The sequence below is a fragment of the Scyliorhinus torazame genome, chromosome 10 (genome assembly GCF_047496885.1).
Source record: "Scyliorhinus torazame isolate Kashiwa2021f chromosome 10, sScyTor2.1, whole genome shotgun sequence".
In the NCBI taxonomy this organism is placed as follows: domain Eukaryota; kingdom Metazoa; phylum Chordata; class Chondrichthyes; order Carcharhiniformes; family Scyliorhinidae; genus Scyliorhinus; species Scyliorhinus torazame.
In genome coordinates, this window is record NC_092716.1 from 118,076,340 (window position 1) to 118,082,339 (window position 6,000).

Below are 6,000 nucleotides of genomic sequence, written 5' to 3' on the forward strand. Positions count from 1 at the left end.
ATTGCAACTTTCCCCAATATAACGACAATTAACACAGCAGGAGTTGTACCAGTTGCGTTTCCTGTGTTGCAACCAGCTTCGAACCAATCGTGTAATATTTCGGAAATGCCTTACTTTCTTCAAAGCAGTCTGAAAGGTACTTCCGGTTTCTAACTTTGGTTCAGACAGATATTTTAAACAAGTCTTTTTTTTATATTTTTACGGTTTACATAAAGGCAAGCGATACAGTTGAAAGCTAGACTGCTAATTTGAAGAACATTCTGCAAAGATTAAACATATAATATTTACTGTCTTAAGTTAAAATGTAAATTCACGGAATTATGATTTAATTGAGTGTAACAATGCTGCAATTTAAGAACCATCAATAAAGCTAAATAATTACTCAGCTCATTGAAGTAGTTGGACCAGACGTTTACGCACTTTTAATGCAATCTATATTACATGGCGCATTGTATAGTCATTTATATATGTGTCGATATTATTGCTGTTCGTTGTGTAATTCCTGTGCCTCAGTGGCTATTTCCTTGCCCTACTTACTCACACACGTTGAGACAAACATCATGATTCCTCGTTATTATACTATATTGTTTTGATAAATCTTTTAAGACTTCACAATTTGTAAATTCAGTGAGATCTTCATTACCTGGAGTGTAAAATTAAAAAACGATCTTGAACTTACTACTGTTGCGTGGTGAAAACGAATTACGTTTTTGACAGCTGTTAAAAGAAACAAACAAGCTCTTGCGAGTTCACTGCGATCCATTAATTGGAAACACCGCGTATCACTTCCTGAACACCGGCACATTATTATTGATTCTTCCTTTGTTCTTTGTTGTTGAGCGGTTGACTCGTTTAGTGAATCTTTGCCGTATTAACTCTGGATTGAATGTACCTTGTGCATTTTATTTCTAAATTCCATTCTAAATTTCCTCTTGTTAATTCAAATCCAGTAGTCATACATCAGACATGTTTAATTGTCATTAATTTATATTTTCCCTCGCAATTTTCCTTTGCAGCATTTTTAGTGCGAGCACAAACTCTTCGCCATACGCTGAACAATAGGGTACCCAGCGCTCTAACGTTCAAATAGCTAATGATGTCAAGACCCAACTATTCCTGTGCACTCCTTGGTCATGCAAATAATAACCGCGCGGCCCCATCGCTTGTCCTCTCCAAATGTATTGTCTCACAATTCTCCGTTTGAATTCCAGGGCTGAATTTTACATCTCCTCGATGTGTGCTTTTTAGATTTACGCAATGCTGGGGAGGAGGGGACGTCTTGGGCGCACTTTCCAGCACCACCCTGTCCAACCCCAAACTCAATCCCAATACTGGAGATGGGCGGGCGCAGAACTCTTCCACTCTTAACACCACCCTCAACCTACAACCCCATCCACATGCGAACCACCACCACTAACCACCCCACCCCCATACCCCCGCGCACCACCACTGCCCTTAACCCTGAGACTTACCTGTACCGTGGAGTGCTGGTCCCTGGGTTCTTTCCTTCAACTGCAGTCCAGGCAGCTGTCACTTCCTGTCAAGACTGATGGAGTTGCCGGCGAATTGGATGATAGTGGCAGAGGGCGGGACGTCAGTCCCAATTAGACGTGTCGCGGTTGAATACTACTGGGATGCCGAACACATTATTGGTCCAATTCACTCCGCCGTATTTTGAGAGGGGAGGGAGGAAAGCCATGTGACGCTATCAACGCACCCTGCAGTCCACTGCTGTTCCTTTTCTCGCCAGTTGGTGTAGTGTAGCATCTTGACACAGCTAGGACTTTTATCTTTCACTATCACTATCAACAGCACGGGCGTTTTTGTATAATGTGTATCATTCTGAATTATTTCCACTATTTATAAGAATAGATTATTGCTACTTACGGCGATAAGGAAAGGATCTCGTACGAATCACTGTGGGACCTTGATGGAAAGACCAGTGAGGTCAAAAATAAAACGGCTATGATTATTTTCAGTGAGGGGTAGGTGCATTCCAGTTCCCTTGGATTCAATTAATTTTTAGTTCTCCCGCCCGTCAAAATGTTTCTTGAAATCCACGTCGGCAATCTCATCAATCGCTTCAGCGTTCCTTGTTACTTCCTCGAAAACATGAATTAATTTTGCCAAATGCGGATTTCCATAACCCAACTCTCTGAGTGCCTTTAATACACCCGTGCCAGTCTAAAAGACGATGGATAATGCGCGTCACAGAAAGTTTCCAATCATTTGCTGGGCAGCTAGGTTAGCCGGAGGGGTCTGCCACTGCTTCTTGGATTTTACAACAGTGGAACAATTCAAAGAACAAAGAACAATAGAGCGCACGAACAGGTCCTTCGGCCCTCTATCCCTGTACCGGTCATGATACTAACCTTTGCAAATCACTTCCTTGCGCCGTATCACTCTATACATACCCTATCCAGGTTTTCGTCAAGATGCCTTTTGAACACTGTTAATGTATCTGCATCCACTACCTCCCTTGGCACCGCCCTCTGCAGAAAAAACTGCCTCGTACATCTCCTCTAAACTTTGCCCCACGAACCTTAAACCAATGTCCCCTTGTGACTGACCCTTCCACCCTGGGAAAGAGTGCCTGCCCATCAACTTTATCCACAACCCTCATAATCTTGTAGACCTCTATCAAGTCACCCCTCAACCTCCGTCATTCTCATGAAAACAGTCTGAGTCTATTCAGCCTCTCCACATACCTAACACCCTCCAGTGCAGGCAACATCCTGGTAAACCTCTTTTGCACCCTCTCCAAAGCTCCAAATCTTTCTGATAGTGTGGCGAAGAGAACTGTGCACAATATCTCATGTGCAGCCTTACCAAGGTTCTCTCCAACTGTAGCATGATTTGCCAGTTTTTATACTCAATGCCCCATCTAATGAAGGCAAGCGCTGCATATGCTTTCTTGACTCACTTGTCCACTTGTGTTGCCACCTTCAACGAGCGATGGACATTCACACCCAGATCGCTCTGACTTTCTGTATTCCTAAGTGTTTTGCCATTTCCGGTATATTTCCCCTCTTTTTAGACCTACCAAAATGTATCACCGCATGTAAGCGGTACCATTCCCCCAGCAAATCCCAATCGCGAAAGAGTATTGAAAACTGATGTTTGGATCCTCTGCTCTTTTCTCCATTGTGTCTCTTAACAGCCGAGTACATATTTTATCCTCACATCATGGTTCTCTGCACCTATGACTGATCCTTCATTTATTTACTCATTTCATCTTTCCACCAACAGATCCTCAATAGCTATCTTGGCTGGAATGCGTCTACATTTCCATCACTTTCATGGTCTTTATTTATACTGAACACAAGTCATGGTAAATATAAAACTGAGAGCAGGCATCCCAAACGGCTCGTTACTGGTCATTATTATATACTTTCCCTCCGCAACTTGAGAGAAAAGAACAATGGTTACAGCTGTTTTCTGCTTTCCATGTCTTAGTTTGATATTCATGTTGTTATTGTAAATGTATTCCATGGTTTACAATGATTACACTTAAGCAAGGAGTCAGGAGGGCTAGAAGGGGTCATGAAAAGTCATTGGCAAATAGGGTTAAGGAAAATCCCAAGGCTTTTTACACGTACATAAAAAGCAAGAGGGTAGCCAGGGAAAGGGTTGGCCCACTGAAGGATAGGCAAGGGAATCTATGTGTGGAGCCAGAGGAAATGGGCGAGGTACTAAATGAATACTTTGCATCAGTATTCACCAAAGAGAAGGAATTGGTAGATGTTGAGTCTGGAGAAGGGGGTGTAGATAGCCTGGGTCACATTGTGATCCAAAAAGACGAGGTGTTGGGTGTCTTAAAAAATATTAAGGTAGATAAGTCCCCAGGGCCGGATGGGATCTACCCCAGAATACTGAAGGAGGCTGGAGAGGAAATTGCTGAGGCCTTGACAGAAATCTTTGGATCCTCGCTGTCTTCAGGGGATGTCCCGGAGGACTGGAGAATAGCCAATGTTGTTCCTCTGTTTAAGAAGGGTAGCAAGGAAAAGGTCCCGGGAACTACAGGCCGGTGAGCCTTACTTCAGTGGTAGGGAAATTACTGGAGAGAATTCTTCGAGACAGGATCTACTCCCATTTGGAAGCAAATGGACGTATTAGTGAGAGGCAGCACGGTTTTGTGAAGGGGAGGTCGTGTCTCACTAACTTGATAGAGTTTTTCGAGGAGGTCACTAAGATGATTGATGCAGGTAGGGCAGTAGATGTTGTCTATATGGACTTCAGTAAGGCCTTTGACAAGGTCCCTCATGGTAGACTAGTACAAAAGGTGAAGTCACACGGGATCAGGGGTGAACTGGCGAGGTGGATACAGAACTGGCTAGGCCATAGAAGGCAGAGGGTAGCAATGGAGGGATGCTTTTCTAATTGGAGGGCTGTGACCAGTGGTGTTCCACAGGGATCAGTGCTGGGACCTTTGCTCTTTGTAGTATATATAAATGATTTGGAGGAAAATGTAACTGGTCTGATTAGTAAGTTTGCAGACGACACAAAGGTTGGTGGAATTGCGGATAGCGATGAGGACTGTCTGAGGATACAGCAGGATTTAGATTGTTTGGAGACTTGGGCGGAGAGATGGCAGATGGAGTTTAATCCGGACAAATGTGAGGTAATGCATTTTGGAAGGGCTAATGCAGGTAGGGAATATACAGTGAATGGTAGAACCCTCAAGAGTATTGAAAGTCAAAGAGATCTAGGAGTACAGGTCCACAGGTCATTGAAAGGGGCAACACAGGTGGAGAAGGTAGTCAAGAAGGCATACGGCATGCTTGCCTTCATTGGCCGGGGCATTGAGTATAAGAATTGGCAAGTCATGTTGCAGCTGTATAGAACCTTAGTTAGGCCACACTTGGAGTATAGTGTTCAATTCTGGTCGCCACACTACCAGAAGGATGTGGAGGCTTTAGAGAGGGTGCAGAAGAGATTTACCAGAATGTTGCCTGGTATGGAGGGCATAAACTATGAGGAGCGATTGAATAAACTCGGTTTGTTCTCACTGGAACGAAGGAGGTTGAGGGGCGACCTGATAGAGGTATACAAAATTATGAGGGGCATAGACAGAATGGATAGTCAGAGGCTTTTCCCCAGGGTAGAGGGGTCAATTACTAGGGGGCATAGGTTTAAGGTGAGAGGGGCAAAGTTTAGAGTAGATGTACGAGGCAAGTTTTTTGCGCAGAGGGTAGTGGGTGCCTGGAACTCGCTACCGGAGGAGGTAGTGGAAGCAGGGACGACAGGGACATTTAAGGGGCATCTTGACAAATATATGAATAGGATGGGAATAGAAGGATACGGACCCAGAAAGTGTAGAAGATTGTAGTTTAGTCGGGCAGTATGGTCGGCACGGGCTTGGAGGGCCGAAGGGCCTGTTCCTGTGCTGTACATTTCTTTGTTCTTTGTTCTTTGATTCCCTAAGATTTTTGCCATTTATAGTATATTTCCCCTCAATGTTAGTCCTACCAAAATGCATTACCTAACATTTGTCTGGATTAAACTCCATTTGCCATTTCTCTGCCCAGTTTTCCAACTTATGTATGTCTTGCTGTATCCTCTAACAATCCTCAACACTATCTGCCACTGCAACAACTTGTGTGTCATCCACAAACTTACTAATCAGGCCAGCTACATTTTCGTCCAAATCGTTTATGCATACGACAAACAACAGAGGCCCCAGGACAGATCCCTGTGGAACACCATTAATCACAATAATATCATTGGCCAAAACTCAATTCATAAAAACACCCTTCTACTGGTACCCTTTGCCTTCTGTGACAGAGCCAATTCTGCATCCATATTACCACCTCACCTCTGACCCCGTGGGACATCACCTTTTGTACCAGTCAGCCATGAAGGACCTTGTCAAAGGCTTTACTGAAGTCCATGTAAACAACATCCACCGTCCTTCCCTCATCAATAATCTTTGAGACTGATGCACAATCAATGACCACTAAAGCGAGGTTGTAGTCCAACATAAGGCTTTAATAAGCTGGA